The 20,272-nt window shown below is 28.0% G+C and overlaps 1 protein-coding gene across 2 annotated transcripts in view; it reads right to left on the bottom strand.

The window, feature by feature from the left end:
- LOC111036151 (band 4.1-like protein 4) overlaps nucleotides 1-17,662 on the bottom strand; it is a 149,726-nt gene extending 132,064 nt beyond the window's left edge. For both annotated transcript variants that reach the window (XM_022318069.1, XM_022318070.1), the window contains exon 1: nucleotides 17,299-17,662. The gene's annotated coding sequence lies outside the window, so the exon portion shown is untranslated. The remainder of the gene's footprint in view (nucleotides 1-17,298) is intronic.
- Between the last annotated feature and the right edge of the window lie 2,610 nt (nucleotides 17,663-20,272).

Raw genomic sequence — 20,272 nt, 5'->3', positions numbered from 1 at the left:
TTGTAAGACCAATATATTTCTATCACTTTGCTTAGAATCGAAATGTACAATGTACAATATACATTCAGATGGTCCACTATTTTTGTTTTTTTTTGTATGAAATGCGCGAAAATCTGAGTAAACAATGTAGCGTACCGCTGTACCCTGCTGCTGTGATCGTAGGCCGTAGCACACCAATAACCAAAACATCCAAAAATATAACTTATTTTTTGTTACATAAACCAACATTTATCTGTATTACATAATTGTAATTGGATGTCAATTTCCAATAGAGCATATAATTTGACGGTATTCTATTATCTATTTAACTATTTCCGCACCGTACTCGTAGTGTTTACTATAAATAAAGAAAGATGTAATATACAATTTTTTTTTAATACTGACAGTATACAAGTCTTATACAGTTATACAAATTAAACGCTAGAATGAGCATGTCGACGACAGACAAGGATTTACATTTTTCAGTTTTTGGCAAAATCTCAATTAAAACGTACCTAGGTGTATTAAAACAATTGAAAGAAGGCTTGTATATTTTCTAATATTAATATTGGGTTAAGGTTACCTAATGCGCAACTTTGGAGTAGTTCATGAATTTTATAGTTTTTATCCATGCAATTATTTTCTTATATGACGATTGGAGTTTGAATTACTATTTGCAATCACATTTCAAATTTATATATTACATATACAATTATTGCTGTAGTGGTCATTCATTGGCATGAATTAATTAGGACAACTCTCAACATATATAAGTACGTCATTGAATTCACAATATATAATAAGAGATAGTTAAATAATATGGATGAATATTATGGATGTAAATTTTCATGTCTTTCTGAATTTCATAGATGTGGTAATTTTAAATAAATATTTTATACTACCTAGTTGTAATGTTTGTTACTGAAATTAAATTATAGATATCGGTGAGTATGGGCGGGGCAGGTAGGGCCATGACTCTACGTCTCTACTTGAAAATGCCTAGCCAGTGGCCCGACCTTATACATAAAACTTGGTCACATTTCATAATTTACTGATAAAAATTGTAATTCACGAAAGGGTTGGCACTCCCGTAAATTCAAGGAACGATCATATACTGCGAGTAACATTCACGGGAATACCAAAATACCGTAAAATAATGACGTAAACTGTAAAAATAATTTTAAAATAGAGTTCGTTATTCAATCAAGTAACCAACTTATTTATTTTTCTATTTTTTAAAACAATAATATTGTTATTCTTCTATAAATGTTTAGTAAAAGCCAACATTTCAGCATGAAGTTCGCTCTACTAATTACTATTCTAAACTGGTACAATGTCAATCCCGACAAAATAGAAACGTATAACAACTCTAACCTATAAAGGTCAGCTCCCCAATTATTCTATCTATTTGCTATAGTTACCATGGTCCATAGATGACGGAGTATGCTGTTAAACATTATACTTCGAATATTATACCTGTATAAATTTAGGTGTTATCTTGTATGCGTCTACATTTATGGCCATTTATCAATTATATCAAACACAATATTCAAAAACTAAAAATTTTAAAATTATAAGTGTTAAGTTTATAATAATAAATAATTCTACATAGGAAGTAGGCCAGTATAGGGTATACAAGGTAATTCAATATTTTAATAATATATAACAGTTTCAATGTTTCAAATTGTTTGATATTGGTTTATAATAATTTATATAGTTGATGAAGATCAATCCAGTATAGCCTTGTAAATTGTAATTAAATATACATAGTAAGGAATTTCAAAAATCACGAACTAAAGTTACAAAAGTTTATAACATTATAGAGTTGATGACATTTCGAAGAGGAATAAATACTTGAACTAAAATTGACCTTATACTTATATCATAAATGCAAACATTTTAAATTTTTAATTAAATATAAGTAATGATAAATGTCTGAAGCAGTCCTAAGAAGTATTTATAATTTATATGATTAAAATTCTATGATAATAAGACATAAAGTAAGACAAATTTGAAGACGTTCTATTTTGTAATATACTATTATTTTAACATCAAACAATTTTGTTATACCTATACGATTTTGTTTTTTACACTATACAGTATACACGATATTTACGTATTTACAAATCTCTTATGCCCACATTTTGTTTGTACGTTCCCGAAAGTAGCTTAACGAGCATAAGAATACCCAATTGCATATTAAGAAAGAATCGATGTTTTTCTTTCCAAATATTTATTGCCACACTGTAAAATTATATATTTATATAATTTATAATAACTATAGTACAACATGTAAGTAACTCGTATATAACATGCGAGTAATGAAATTTGTAGGTATTTAAATTTATTTGGTAAATAATTTAAATTGATTGCGAAATGTTTAATTTAATTTTTTTATTTATGTTCTGGATCATTCAAACAAAAATAATTTTTATAAATGAATAAACTTTTAGAAGTATGTAGGTATAGGTCAACTGATTGTTTCCAAAACTATAATACCTTACATAAATGTGTTTCGGATTTCAAACATATTCGTTATTATAATATCTGCACTATTCTTTTAAACTTAAACGAGTTTCGATAGTAACGGGATGTAAAAAAAAATTATAGAAACGAGTGCATTGAGATCAGTTTTTTTTTAATTTTGTTTATTATCAATTTTTTACCAACCATCGCACTGCGTATACGTATATGACTATATGCCTATATGTATACATTATATTGTTACTTCAATAACAATATGGATAATATAGTTTGAGTATCTCCATACGTAATAGACGTGCGTCGTCTGCCGCATGGCAAATTAACGCTCTGCGGGACCCGTCCGCATACGTAATAAATAAAGGAATATATAAATATGATATAGCAGCTAGAAAAATCGACGGCCGTTAAAATTCCGTAATAATAGTTATGATGATGATAGTAATAATAATAATATATGCTAAACCATGGCTGTTGAAACGGTACGTTATTGTTGTTTGCATTACAAATCGCCTCCAATGCACTACGATACGCCACGGGATAAATATTTATCACACGCTCTAGTTGCGCTGACACTACCTATATGTATCTACGTCGCCGCCCGCAGAGCTATTTCTTCTATAAACGTTCGATATGCGCGTCAAATGGTTCGTTAATACTGCTACTGCGACAAGCGTAATAAGCCACCGGACAAGGGTCGTTCGGAAGACGTTTCGCGCAATACAACAAACGTCACATCTCATCAATTTCTTTATATTTTTTCGAACATTGAAACATGCAAAACAAAAAAATATTTATACGAACCATTATTGACGACCGTCCATGTCCAATACGATTTTTAACGTGTAATAGATATACTGGACATTTTTGTACGGTATCTGGATTCTGGACAATATTTAGTTATACCTATGTAATTATGCAGATGCCAGATACATCATCATATAACATCATCATCGGATGTAGACAAGTTAACGAAAATAATTAAGCTGAGTAAAGTTTAGTGAACACAAAATCGTCAAGTTAAAGTTGATAGTTAACAAGTAATCCATTTAACTCGCCATGTTCAAAGTTAATATTGTGAAAAAAAAATAATAACTTAACCAAGTTTAAAACAAGTTCTCAAATCGCAATTTTAATTGGTACGTACTACGTAGATCACGCATAAATAGTATTTTGTACCGATTTATTTTAACAAGAAACAGTAATAATGGTACTACCAACATAGGGTAAATTATACCATATAAGCACATAATAGTACCTAACCTGTTACGACATCAAATCGCGAATAATCAAATAAATAATATGATAACACGAAGATTCGGAAGATTGAAAATAAAATAGCACCAGTGTAACCGAATAATTAAGAAAAAATATCCCATAGATATTAAACATAATATGGCATTCATCCAAAATTGTGAAGCCAAGATGGATAATACATAAAACAATGTTTCTCTCTCGTATGGGAGTTTCTGTGCGAGAAAGAAATGGCATTTTTCTCTTCGTTATGTTAGCTTCAAGTCCTATGCACTGCACAGTGTATAGATAGACAATGCCCAATCTATAATGTGTTTAATATTTGTTGGCAAATCACTAAAATTCATAATCAAACATTAATTATACGAAATACAAAATTACTTAGTGGAAATAACTGTAATTGAGCCGATAACTATACTAGTTACTATATTAATATTATTGCAGTATTAGATTATTATTTTTAAAACCTTACATACAGAAATTAATGTATAAAACCATTAAAATCAAAAATATCCAAAACCTTTTTTATTTTAACTTGATAGATTATTTTTAAAATAACTGAAAAACCCAAGTTTTTCCAGCAATCATTTAAATTAATTAAAAAATTAACTAACTAAAAAATTTAAAAAATTAACTTTTTAATCAGTTAATGCCCACTTTTAATAAACCTTTAATGTATTTTAATAAAAGTATACATTTATACATGAACGCCTAGTGTTTTTTTTTCAAAAAGTAAGTTACAATAAGGTTATCTATAGACTATAGGAATTAGGCCATTAGGCACTATATAAGAAAAATGTTACGATTACCTATATCAGGTACATGAAATAAATATAAAAATAAAATAATTATTCTAACAAAAATCATCGATTTATCATATAAAAATAGTGGCAGAAGGAGAAGATCGTAGCATTTAGTAATTTATGTGAGGAACCTATGTGTATTCAAATTATTTTTCTATTAGATGTTGTTAAAAAAAATCACTATGTTTTTATTTCTCACTTAAATTTTACATTGTTAAATAATACTATATTATTATGACTTATAGGTAAAGTGAAAAAGTTCATTGTTTTTCATCCTAATTTATTAAAATAGTTTGTTATAAAGGGGAAAAAATAACAACAGTTTTTTTACTTAGTGTGACGTGACAATATAGAGAATATGCACCTGAGATGTCAAAAAGTTAATATTTATGTACTCGAATATTTAGGGAAAGTTTAAAAAGTAAAATAAATAAAAATAAATTGCCATATTTTATTTTTTTATAAGTAGATGTATTAAATTATGAGTAAATATAAAATTATGGCTATGTATACTTTCAACACATATTCATTCTTATACAATTTAATGAAAACTAGAATTAACAATTTTTTTTAATATTTGTATGCATATTATTATAGGATACAGCATATACCCTAGAGGTATAAACATACGTAACACGCATATAATCACTCTTCATAACTTACTATTTCAAGTCTTCACCTTTTTTTTAAAAACTTAAGATAATTTTAAAAAAAAAAACCATTCCATCTCAACGTGAAATGATAACACCTAATTAGTATTATAAAATTAAATAAACATACAAAAGTAAAAACATATTCAATATCACAATAGAAACAAATTCATTTTTTTTTTCATATTATATTTTCAAGTTAAAAATTACAAACTACGTTTTATAAAAAAATACCATAACCATTACCATTTTGTATCAAATAATGTTAAAACTGTTAACAACAGTCGATAGTGTTAAACTTTAGTCTCAGATAGAACTACACGGCCTTGTATTCAATATTAGCTTAAAGTTTATAGTATTTATGCAGCCAAACTGCTGTCAGATAAATGTATTTTCGCTTTACATTATATCTATTAGGGGAAGTACCTTTGTCCTCAACTGAAATTATTCGTGCCAGAGGAAATTACACTAAATTCAATAATATTCGTATACAGATATACGATTAGATCCGTTATAAAATTAAACTTTAGAACTAGTAATGATACACAGTAATCATTATAATAATATAATTAAATCGTCTGATAACGTCAGAGTTTTGATACGGTCATTGTTGACAGCGGCGGCGGCATGTCTGCCGTTGTTAACGCATAACACATAATAATATGGTATACACGAGACACAACAAAGAGGGCAACCGCGGATCGTACAATGGATATACCGGGGGACCCGCGAGGGGGACGTAAATTACCGATAACCCGATCATCTCTACAAAGAGCTTGAACTCGTTCGTTTTCGATTTCTATACAAACACCGCCGACTAACTGTAACCGTTTATATGGAGTGTTTTCGTCTCAATCTTTTTAAATAAACTAGTCTAATGCGCGATGGCAAGTACCCATAGTATACATCTTATAGTGGCGGGGTATTTATAAAACGTTATTTTTCTCTCTCGCTTCTCTCTCTCACTACCTCTCTCTCTCAATCTCTCACTGTTTCACTACGCGCAGACACCGACAACATACAAACGTACACACATGACCACCGTAAGAGGTCGACAACCCGTTTTATACATACATATCAACCGCGGGAGAGGTCAAGACTATACGACGACGACGAAGTTAATTTTATTAATACAGTTTCCAAAATCATCATCGAGCTGTTGAATGACTTAAACATTTTTTTTATCTTCTCTTATCACGATGGATTTGTTAAATTAGTATAATACATCAGTATGTATAATCACGATAATTATACAAACACGCATATGATCAAACAATAAACAAAGTGTATACAGCACCGTGATGTATTGTTATTATTGTAAATGAGCTTAATTCGATTGCACAAAGCGCACACATTATACGCTATATAATATACGTTAACAATAATCGGCGTTGTGGAGAGGGGGTATTGTGTACACATATTATATATATTATACAACTATATAGTAGTCTGCAGATAGCAAACAAACGCACACGAACAAGGGGAGAACCGCATATACTGATCGACTGTAGACGAGCAGACGGACGAACGGACTATGCATAATTCGTAAATGCTCTTACGCTCACGTACCGATGATCCTATCAATATTGTTGATCCAATATGCAATTTAAGAAATGAGAATTATTATTTTTTCACTAACCGATAGAATATATTTTTCAGCCATCATAATATTTAAATGGCCCACCATGACTATGCTACTAAATTAATAGCTAAAAGGCAAAAGGTACCCATGCAATTAAATAATATGTTCCTACTATATTTTATCATATCAATTGCTTTTGCAATATGTAACAGGATTATATTAATCTAATAACAGTATATTTTCATTTAATTCATCTATTATACCTACTTATTTACAATCAATAATAATACTTTAGTCTCGATAAAATATAGATATTTATTATACGAAAAAAGTTTAAGATTTTAAATATATAGGTTCACTTTTGTCGAGGTAGCAAGCAATATTATGGTCTACCATATTTAGAACTTATACAATATTTTGCAATGGGCATTAATAATTAATAACAAAACGTGTATAATATGTATTTATTTATTCTAATTTCAAAGAACTCCCTCATAAATTTGTAATATTATTACGCAAAAAAAAAAACGAAAAAGTTTTTTAAAAAAAGAATCACGTTTTCTGTTCACGTACATCATAGACTTTTTAGTTATAAGAGTCGACGTTTTTATGATCTAACGAAATTCTAATTATGCTATACGTATTATGTATATATATATGAATATAATATAATATATTTATATATAAAGCAGCATTGTTGGTTTGATAATATCATTGTGCATTAGTTCATAAAAGTAAATGACCTTATAGTTTTTTCTTTTGTATTTTTATAGTACTTTTCATATTTTCCGACTCGAGTTTTATACGCGGTGGTATTAAAGAGTGCTAGAACACAATCGTGAGAATATTTTAAAATTTAAATGAGATTAATCCAGATCGCCTTTAACATCGGCCGGACGTAGTTTATAATTATAAATATTATTATACTGTTTTATGTTTCAATTATTCTCGGCACCATACTTCAATATACGAGTAATACCTAGTAAGTATTTCATCAAACACATAGCTGGTGGTAAAAAATTATTATAAAAAAATTACATTCTAAATGCATAAATCTGCATATAATTCAAGTGATAATTACAACGCACACAGGGTTAATATCTGAAAGTTTCAAGAGTTTCCACGAATGTGTTACTAAAAACAAGTGTAGAAATTCTGATAATAGATCTTGACGTCGGACTAAACATAATTAAGTTCTATATTAAGTAAAGTAAATTAAAGCAAGTAGATTCAATGCACTAAATAAGTATATGACATTAAAACCACAAATAACTAAATTGTTATTTATTTGCATAGTTCACATATAGTTTTATCATATCAATATCAATAGGTATTACTGTATTAGGTACTTATATCATATCGTATTATTATTTATTTATAGTCGTATTCATATACAAGAAAGACTTCGGATTTCGGTGGACATTATAATTTATAATATACCTATAAAATGTCCGCAATGACAAGACCCGTGTGTGAACATACATGCAATAAGTATCATTATGAACACGTCCCGAGCACAATAACATATTTATGTTAAACATTCTAGCAGGATTAACTAGACGTGAGCATAACATTTATATAATATTATATAATATTACCTAGCTCTTATACTATAAGGTTATAACTTATATTGTGGTTATTAGTATATTCTCCGATGTTCATCCAAAAATATTAAAATGAAAATTTATATCATTACCTAATACCTAATAACATATTTATTATTAACATTTAAAGACGATTATTGTATCTAGTTAAAAGTTAAAACATTTCGATACCTAACGATGATGAAAAAAAAACAATCGACTCAAACGTGGCTCATTGGGTATTTGGGTGTAATCGACAACAGTGGCGGATTAATATCCGACCGACGTGTTTGCATTGTGAGCCGGTCACGTATCTCAGAAACGTCACGATTTCCAAACCATCACATCACGCGCACGCTCGCTCTCAGAGAGCTCTTGACCTCCAATGGCTATTGTTCACGTACACACACACACTCACACACATATGTACATACGTAATACACTCGTACCTAACCCTAGATTTTTTAAAAAATATTATTAGGGTTACTACACAAATACGCAATGCTAGGAACATAACTACTTAGTCATATTGCGAATAAAGCATACGGACATGGTTTAAAAAAAATAAGTTTCAATAAAGATACGGATTAAAATAGAATTTTGGCGGAAATAAATGTCCAAACGAGTTTCCTATTCCGGTGTTGATAATAATTATTGTAATGTACATGACGGACAGTGAGTGAAGAGGGAGAGAGAAGACTGGCATATGCCATGAGATAGACAGCAGGTGCCGTCAGTCTCCCAACAGACACCTGTTCTATACATGGCGTACCAGTTAGCAACAAGACGATTACAATTATTTAGAATAAAAGAACCGCGTAAAAAACAATTTCTCCGATGACTTTCTATCTCGAGTTTTTATTTATAAAATGTAAATAAAAACCAAACACTATATATTATAATCAACTAATTATATCGTCATTATTCGTTCAGTAATGACATCTAGGTACTATCTAAATGTTATGTGTGTAAATATATTAAAATAATACCAATTATGTGCAAAGTACCTAGGAACCTAATAAGCCATGCGATGGTACGAAAGTTATTTCCTAGTTCAGACGCCATAGTCTATAAAGATTTTTTAGGTTAATGTAGTCTTTACGAAGTCATCCGATTCCTAGTGAAATGCAACGTGTCCACTGGTCGTATACGACTTTTTCCTCTGTTGTAATCTTTACAATACTCCAATAATTGTGTACTTTCTCGTTATATTAGTGAACAAATTCTGACAACAAATTACTATGCGTATAGACCTGCACATTACCAAATGATAAGTAGAATATTTTACAAATTCAATAAAAAAAAAATTTAAAAATATTGTTCAGCAAGTAGCAATACTAATTACTATATAGCTATAAACTTGAATACATAATATTATACGTTTAAGACATAGTAACGTAGTAAAAATTCCAATGAATTTCGAGTAAAATTTATTTTCAATTTAAATAAATGAATAATTTTTCCGTGTGGAATAATTATTTATAATTGCGTGCTTAAAGCTGTCATAACTAGAATAATATGATGTAAAACGTATTAATCAATCTTAGGCACCTACCTAATTAAAACAATATAAATGCATATAAATAATAAATTTAAATAATTTTTATTTCCTAAAATAAATTCTTCCAATTATTTATTTAACTCCACTATTTATCGTACGTCTTATGCATATTGCTAAAGAAGACTCCACTTTTAATTATCCTCAAACAAATTCTTCAACTGGGTCTTTACTAACATTATTACCTTTTTTATAATTATATAAATTACTTCGTATCATACTACGTAATTGTAAATATTTATTGTATATTTCACATTGTTTTTTGAGTACTGGCCTGTCTCTTATTAAAAATAAATAAAACGATCGAAGAGAGTAATTAGTAGTTACAATGTTAACAATGTTTTTTTCATTCCACGCTATGTATGTAATTTATAAAATATACTTATTCGTTATTACTTATTATGCAATTTTTTGTATAGATGGAGCATTTCAAAAAATACATTTTTTTTTAGTTTCTTAAAACGTAAAATTCTACTTGCTTCAAAATGTTTAATTTATATATTTTATTCATATTTTATTATATATATATAGTGTAGACTTATATACCTAATATAATATATTAAACAACATATGTCTACGAAAATAAATAAATATATTAACGCTGACATATAGTCTAAAGAAACAGTGAACTATTGTGCACACCTTGAAAGGAGATAATGTAATACATTATTGTATATTATAGCCGATTCTACGATCCTTTCTCTAATTACCGTCTACCAACAATAGCATTGTAGTTACTGAATCGATATAGTATCTATATACATGTGATTATATTTCCGTTAGGTGGCATATATCATATATGAGTTTCTGTGGATTTACGATTTTCTATTGTCAGATTTTACGACTTACAATAACAATCCGATGCCTAGAGAAAAACACAATTTTCACGACTGTTATGACTCATGTGAGTTATGAGTATATGCTGCAATGGACTCCGGAGTGTTCTATTAATCACTGATATTTTATTTCGAAAAGTAAAGTGCAACTCGATGTCGATATACAGACAGAAAATGAACACTAAAAAATTAACAGAATGTAGGGCTTAAGCTAAAGAATCTAAAGAGAGTTATAAATTAGATGTATAATACATTTAGTAAATCTAATATTTCCTATATTTTGAAATTACTTCTAGATGCATTATTATTGGATTTAGCATTCAATATAGCGACTGGACCAAACTAACTCTCAGACTACACATTTAAGATCATCCTAACCTAACCTATGTTTGAACTTACATTGGGTATACAACGTTATTTGTCTTAACATTTATATTTTAATTTTTAATTGTTTTTAGTACTTTACCTAATCTATTAAATAATACACTTTAAGAAAAAATAATTATAATTTGAGAATAGAACTTGAAATAAAAATGGTTTATGAAAAATGCTCCCATAATCATTATAACATAATATTGATAATGATGTAGAAACCAGACAATAGTTATAGTAAATAGACAAGAAAACTAAAAAAAAAAATTGATTTTTTTTCTATTGCAATTTTGTAGTAAAAGATAAACATTGATCTTAAATATTTTATACTCAAAAGACAAACGGTGCGATAGAAATCCATTATGGATAAAATATTTATTGTAACCATGAAATTCAATTAAAGACGAAAGGTTTATCAATATTGATTTTATACTAATAAAAATAATATTATATAAACGAACAAATTTAGAATATAATTTGAAATTTTCAATGTATTCTCATAAATATTTTATTATTACGATAATATTCATTCAAACCCTTCTTTATGTTTACTATCCCTTTTTTTTAACCGTGCAAGCAGTATAATATATTTAATAGCTTATTTTCAAAAAAAAATCAATTTTAATATTATACAATGAAGTTTGTGGAAGTTTAGCATTAAGTTTAAAACTATCTTCGCGAACCTTATATTACTCATACGATTAATAATTATTATTTTTCCTAGGATCTTTTTATATTAATTCAATTATTTTATGAAATTGTTTTTACTATATTGTAATAATGTTTTTAGTTTCTCATCAAACCAGAACAAACAGGTGATGACATTCAAAAAATGTGTTAACAAAGGGGACCCATCACAAAGTTGTCTTTTTTGAGTCATCTGGTCAACCGGAAAGTCGTCAATGCCCCAGACATATTTATTGTTTGTTAGATACATACTTCATTTCCCGCTTCCCTCCACGTAATACTTTATCTACCATTAACCGTTTAACCGTGTTTATTGTCAAAGAGTTTCCATTTTGTCAATATCCTTTGTGCATGTGAAATATTTTTTTCCCCAAGTGTATATCATTAACAGTTTACTCTGATATGATCATTAATCATAAAAAATAAATTTTCAATTTGTACACAACTTTGTTGTTTATTTAACATCAAAAGAAATAGATACATTAAAATTTAATTAATATTTTCAATTTTCTAATTACAGATTACAAATATTAAAAACAGTAAAATTAAAATTAATCATCTCCAAAATAATAACATCAATGTCCAAAAATCTATTACAAATTATAATCAGGAAATGTAAAAAAGTACACACAATTGTTCAACGAATATAACATACCATATACTATAATTTGTAAGTAGGTGAGTACACAAATTTATGTATAAAGTTTTGTTTCTAATATGCAACCCAAGTTGTTATTTCGAGTTTCGAATTCATTCTTGTGTTAAAACTCAATACATACAATCTCGATTACCATCGATGATAACTTTAACAATTTTCTATATCTATTTAAGTTCACTATTATTTGTGTATCGTAATTCGTAAGTTATTGTTTGTTGTATAAAAGGAAACTTTTGTTGTTTTATTTTTATTTTTTGTTTCCCTAGTAATTTGTATACAAATATAATTACTAAGGGCCATTATCAATATTTACCCATTTTAATATTAATGTAATAAAATATTTTGCAGGTGTTGGATATGATAAAATATTTTTGTGCAAATTAATAAATTGGTTAAATATAAGAGTTCTGATAAACTTAATAGTAATAAACTTTTATTAATGACATGGCATACATTACACAACAATAAATATCCCATAATATACTTAAGTTCCATTATTTACAATACACATACAAATATTTAAATTAAATGTTCAATAAAACAAAAAAGTTCAACAACATTATTGGTTCATATACCTTTATATAATAATTCCACACAGATCCTGCACAATATGTCAAACGAACACAAGTAATTTAATTTAGGTACTATACGTCTATACCTACGTCACATAATGTCATGTCAAGTCAAAAGTGACTGCCGACTGTGTTAGTACCTAGTGTTAACGATCGACATTATCGTACAGACAAAACAATATTTTAATAGATAATAGCAATGCAGCAAAAATACAATAGAGGATCGTTATAAACATCAAATTAAAACCCAAAATTATTAAAAGTAGACATGTAGTAGCTTATAACGAATATTGATTCATATTCACCACTATTTATTGGAAAACATGTCTTTAAGGTTATAAGTGCAACTTAATTAAAAGCAACACATTAAGTACTATATGCAATTTAATAATTATATTATATACTTATGATAATATGTACAATAACGTACGCGTACCAACACATACAAAAATAAAATTGTATCTGTTCAATAACGTTATTAAACATACATGTTGATAGACAAATAAATAAATCCTTAATACGCGTTTAAGTAAATACATTTAGAAGTTTTTATTTTTAAAGATTAAACCTGATTACAGAGAGAATAATAACACATTATTAAGATTAGGCATTAAGTTATACATTTTGAGAATTTTCGAATACAGTTGATTATAAATATAAATTATAAGATGAAACTAAAGAACGATAAATAAAACTATATGCCGAAAATGTTTTGCCAGTTTGTTATGTACTATTAATTATTATAGTGTATAATATTATGTGATTCATTGTCGATAACATATGGTATTAAAACGATGTGAGATATTGATAGTTGATACGTAAAAGAAACTAGAAACATTTGCAGAAATACAAAATCATTAGAAACTCATAACACGAGAAAAAATGTCATTAACTAAAATCCGCCAATTATTAAATACCTATAGTAATTAAATTAAAAAAATAAAACAGAAAAGTTCGTTTTCGCCATCATATAATTATAGTCTGCCTAGTGGTACCATACATATTATTATGCACTGTTATGTATCAGAGATCACTGCCAATCGCCGAATTATTAAAATAATTATATTTCCATTCACCAGATACCATAAAATCATATACTGTGATTTAGACAAGGAATTTGAAAATGCCGGCGGCGCGGAGAACAGAGTATTGGCGTCGCGCGACGACAGTGGCCTGCACCATATAGGATATTATGCTGTACGCGTACGTCGCGTGTCCGTCACGTTTCCAAGTCTCCGTATGCCTGTAAATTGGCCACCATCGCTATCACGCGAACACCATATAATATAATATTATTGTAATAGTGTATTACTCGCGCCTCGCAACAATCTCGAGTTTCTGTGTCTGAAAATCGCTAAACAGCAAACACAATATCCTACTGACGATAAAAAAATATTTTTCGGTCTTATTTTTCTTATTCATTAATCATCACTACAGCGCCCTGTACGGAAACGCCACACGCACGTCTACACATTTATTGTACGCAGTACGCGCTGAAATGTATAAGTTCAACTTTAATAATGACGAACCATTTTCAAGGGTTGGATCTTGACGCCAACGAGTAGGTATGAAATGTGTGGGAAATATCTACTTTCAGTAAATATTCAAAATAATAAAGTTGAGAAAAAATCATTGAGCGATAAATTATTGCTCTTATATTATACTGAAACTATGCCAATACAATAGTGATAACGTTGTGTTAATGTATACAGACGTTTATACTCATGGGACTCTTATTGAAGAGTTACATTTTTTTTTTTTTGTTAGTCAAAATGATTTCAAATTATTTGACTCAGTAAAGTATAAAACAAATTGCACAACTATTATAATAAATTTGACTTGAAAAAATCATTAATCAATACCAAATAGTAAATTTTAAATATATTATCTATCCAATTATATTAATGATGTATTTTTGACAATTCAGTCTGTATAATATACTTTGTAAATGTAGTTAGACTTATTTTAAATGTAAGTAAATTAATTTTACTTTAAATTAAGGTCTAAAATGTGTAGGTACCTACTCATTTTTATATTTTTTTTTCGTATACCATGTTCAATTAGTTAAATGTATCCTAAAATATTTGGTTATTTATGTATTATATTATATCTAATAATATTAATATATATTTTATTATATTATGTAGGTATAGGTAATAAATATATTCTGGTTATTTTTAAATTATATGCTAATAGGTAAAATAATAAGTAATTATATGTACTTTAATTAAAATGGATAATGAGCTAAAATAGTAAATAATAGTAAATACACATATGTTCTGCATTCAAATCTTCAACCTTGAAATCTTAATTATACTTATGCTCACTGGTTATAATAATAATCATATACATTCTAAAACAACATTATTCACAAAATAATCCCGCAAAGAAGTAAGAACCAAAGTCAATGAGGATAAACTACTCAAAATTATATTTAGAAAATATAATAACAAATAATATTACAATTTAAAAGAAATATACTGTTAGACGTTTATTTTATGGCAATATTTTATTACCTACCTAATAGAAACTAGTGATACCTGATACATAAAACTGCAAAACTACTATTTTTACTTGAATATAACATAAATTAACTACCTATGGATATCTAACTACTATATTTTTTAACTAAAATAATTTCTAAAAATACTAATACAAAAAAATTGTAAAGATAAATAATTAAAATAAGCAATATATTTCTTTAATATTATATTATTTAACTAAAAATTGATAAAATGTATAAAAAAAAATCGATTTTATTTATAGTGATCAATGTAAGTACCTACTGTAAAAAGGTAAATCTTATTGTATTTTTTACAATAAGATATCCAAAAACACGTGTTAGGAATAACTGTACAATTACTTTTAAAACGAAATTAATTTATTAATTGTCGGTAAACTGTAAAAGATTTAAGAACTAGAAATATTAAATAGTAATTATTTTAGTTAGAAAAGACTGAAAAATCGTAAAAACAATTACATTTTGTAATAGCAATAGGCATTCAACAATATTATAAAACTTTTCAAGGTATTGAAATCTATCTTTTAAATTATCAATAAAATATCCTTCCGGATCAATAGTATAAAAGTATTTTAATTCTTAAATATATTATATATATATCCATACTGTTTTGAAAAGAAATGTCTTACTTACTCTAAAAAAAAAAAATAAACATTTAGTGAAACCGTAAAAAAAAATTAACTCAACGAACAACTTTAATTTCCAACCAACAAAATGTTAAATGGTATTCGTTAACATAAATAATAATGGTACCTATTGATTTATATGATAGGTAAAATCTCTTACTTTAATAATTATGCTTGAAAAATATTCTTAACGAAGGTGGAAATGATTTTTATTTTTTATTTAATAGACCTATTGTTTTCGGTATCACTACAACTCTACAATTACTAATATAATAATATAATACATGTAGAAGAATATTATAAGAAGGTGAATTAAACAGAAACATAAAGAGGCAATACTTAAAGATACTGATATTATTTTAATTTATTCTGTACACTAGCGTTTATACGTTCTTAATTTACATTTTGTACATCTAAAAACTTGTACTGCATTTTGAAAGAATTTAACGTTCAATTCAAATATTTTATTAACAATTAAAATATTATTCTAATGTATAAATTATATTTTAAAAATATCAAACTAAAATAAAACGTATTGAAGAGTAGGAAATAAAGGTAATTAATGATTATCAATATCACTCTACTTATATTACTTATATGTCGATACACTTTTAAAAATTTTATTTTTTAATAAATATCATTAATTTTCATAATATAATATTAAATTATTAAGAACAAAAGTTATTTAAATATTTATAATAATTATATATTATCCATATTTAATCTAGTTGATATAGTACCTATATAAATATTATATATATATATCTAATAGGTAAGAAATTAAATAGTAATTTACTGAATATTATAATATTATAGTATATAAATAAAACTGCCATGAAATTAATAATAATTTCTTTTAGTATTAAGAAAAAATATTCAATTTAAAATAGTATTCTAGACTTATTTATCGGACAAATCTTAAGATAATCAAAATCAAGATGACTATATGTACACGTTTTTGTCGAATTGCTTACATGTATAATGTACCTACCTGCAATATCCCTATATACTCCGACAATCATAATAATATTTAATGATTCATTTTTAAGCAGTTAATTACGTAGGATATTGGTTATCATTGTCCATAACCAAAAAAAAATAATACTACAAACATTTTTATTTTTCAATCAACTAACCTCGATCACGACGACTGGATCCACCACTTGAGCAACGAAGACGCAGATATTCTGCTGTACATCGGGTACTTCGTAATTTTTCGGTTCGTAAAAAATAATAATAATTACTTATCACGTAAATATTTTAAACGCACACAAACACACACACACTCACACAAGTACACACACACATACACATACACGCACGCACTCACGCAGAAACGATTTACAAAAATAATAAACGACGATGCAAGTATAAAATTTAAATAATAAAAATAACTTAACTTAAATATTTAAGCCACTAAATAATAATAAAAATAAACGCACCCGGCGCGCAGTACGAGAGCATCCGAAGGACTACTCACATGGAGTGGCTCGGATGGCCGCTGGAACGGCCGCGCGGCGGGAACGACGCGGAGAACAGGTGAACTGGAGTGCCGCCGCCGCCGCCGCACGGCGCTGCCAACATTGTATGTATGTATTGCGTATGTATATGTATATATATATATATATATATAATATGTACATATACATATAACGTATACACTTGATATATATATATATATATGTGTGTGTATATATATATACATGTATATGCGCGTGTGTATGCTGCAGCCACTATGTAATGTTCTCGGAATATATTACATAAGTCATTACTCATTAGTATTCCATTGGCCGCCGTGTCCGTCGGTCCGTGCAGACATTATGATCACAAACATTCGTAAATATTTTCACGATTGTCCGACGGCGAGGACTCGCCGACATGTATGAATACTGCGTCCCGTCGAGTTGTTATTATTTTAATATTTTTAACATTTATTCGTTTTGTACTGCAACGTTTATAGACTGCAGGGATATAGAAAAGGGGATGACCGGATGACGTGGTATCAATGCTACTCCAGATGGGATTAAACTCGTCGTCGTTTTCGAGTAGATATCGATAAGCACACTCAATTCACCCCACCCCCCTCCCCCTTCGACGTGTCCGAATACGCTGAAAAATCCTATAATTTATGAAACGACTGTTCTACCGAGTAGATTTTCCCATTATCTCAGTGGTTAACGCAACATAATCAATGTGCGCCACACTTGATGTAAAATAATTCAAATAAATTTCATAAATATATTATATTTTTATTTTAATTATAGATAGGACGTAGTCCAAGTAAATAATAAATGTATTAAATCAGAATCCACTTCAACAGTGGGTATTCAACGCAAATAACGAAACAAATTTTTCTTTTTTTCTAATTGTAAGTCAATTTATACATTACATCAGACATTGTTAGGAATATAAAACATATTTAAAATTAAAACCCTATTATTTTGTTATATTCACGTCATATAATTTTATTGCATATAATAATGCATGTCTAATACATAAGTAATAGTAGAGGAAAGATTCAACTATTTTGTTTTTTTATAAATATCAAAGGATTATAATTATAATTATCTTCACTATTAATAATAATTTATTTTGCAGTAATTACGTTAATAATAAGTATCTTTAGAATTATTGAAAAACGTTTATTAAAAGAATTTCATAAGGCTTATAAAATTAGATCCATGACTAATGCACCAGAATAGCCTATTTATAACGCCGTGTGATCACAATTTTATTATTGAAAATTGAAATGTATTATAGAAATGTAAACATAATAATACGTATTATACATTAATTTATGTAGTTAATTTACTATAATAAAAGGTTGGATAATTATTGGTTTGGAACAGCTTATCGTCGTGGAAAAATGTAGGTGATCCAATACATATTGGAAACATATATTGTTGGAATTGTACTTTAATTGACACGATTTAACTCACGTTGTCGAGAATATTTGCTGTATATTTATATTTTCGTTTTCACAATTTATACATAATATGTACGCATGTATATATGTATACGTTAAATAGATAATAAATTTTTATATTTTTTTATTTATGTTTTTTTATTGTTATTAGCTTCTACTACACAACTTTTATAGCTCAACAATTAATATATTTTGTTATGAATGATGATAGTCAAAACTCAAAACACATGCATTTTACGAATGCTACCACCCAACGTCCCAACAGCATAACTTGTGTGGTTGATCTACATAATAATATATTTATATAAACTTAGCTGTAAAATGTTATTATTAATATTTAATTAATTAATTATTTACATTTATGTAAAACAACAAGAATGGTTACAATACCTATGTCTACATCTTATTAAATAATAACATACCGATCACATGTATATGAACTATCGGCAAATGGGGGAAAATTACTAGATGCGATTATTTCAGCAGTACAATTTTCTTAAAAACTACTAACGTAGTTAACATAAATTGTTAAATGTTTTTTTTTAAGGTGATTGATTTATTATCTCGAATAATACTCATCAAAAACTAATAAAATAATTCGATGGTTCTCAACAAAAGGGAAATATGTATTACTATACGTATTGATATAATCAAGTAATCAACTCAATGAATCGAACGCTGAAGCTGCAGTCAAATTTTTTGCTGTAGTGTAATGCGTTCTTCTAAACTTAAGATACATACTTAGGTTAGGTTAGGTTCAACACCTAGTTAGTAAAGTATAAGTTATAACTACTGAGCGTCCGAAAACGAGTGTTCCACCTATATTTTAAAAGACTAGCCTGTATCATAAATTAATTTCAATAAACCGTCAAGGCGTGTTGTAGAGAAAACGGCGGTCGGTAGTCGTGGAAACATGAATAACGATGGTCTTCACATAATATTTAATATTATTATTATATCACACCGTTGTCGCGTTTGTCGTGTCCCCGATCGAGTGTAATAATATAATAATAAATTATTATTATTTTATTCCACTGTCACAGAAAACCACGTATACAACCACGCCATGACGTCGTGCGGTCCTTGCAAGGAGACGGTGGAATGCGAGGAAATCCCTGAGGACGACGCCGAGTACAAGGCGCTGACGGAGCTGTACGACCGGATGTTCTGCTCGCGGGGCGATG

Source organism: Myzus persicae, unplaced genomic scaffold (assembly GCF_001856785.1).
Source record: "Myzus persicae strain clone G006 unplaced genomic scaffold, MPER_G0061.0, whole genome shotgun sequence".
NCBI lineage: Eukaryota > Metazoa > Arthropoda > Insecta > Hemiptera > Aphididae > Myzus > Myzus persicae.
Note: the sequence above shows the minus strand (reverse complement) of the source record. Positions and strands in the feature narration are given on the sequence as shown.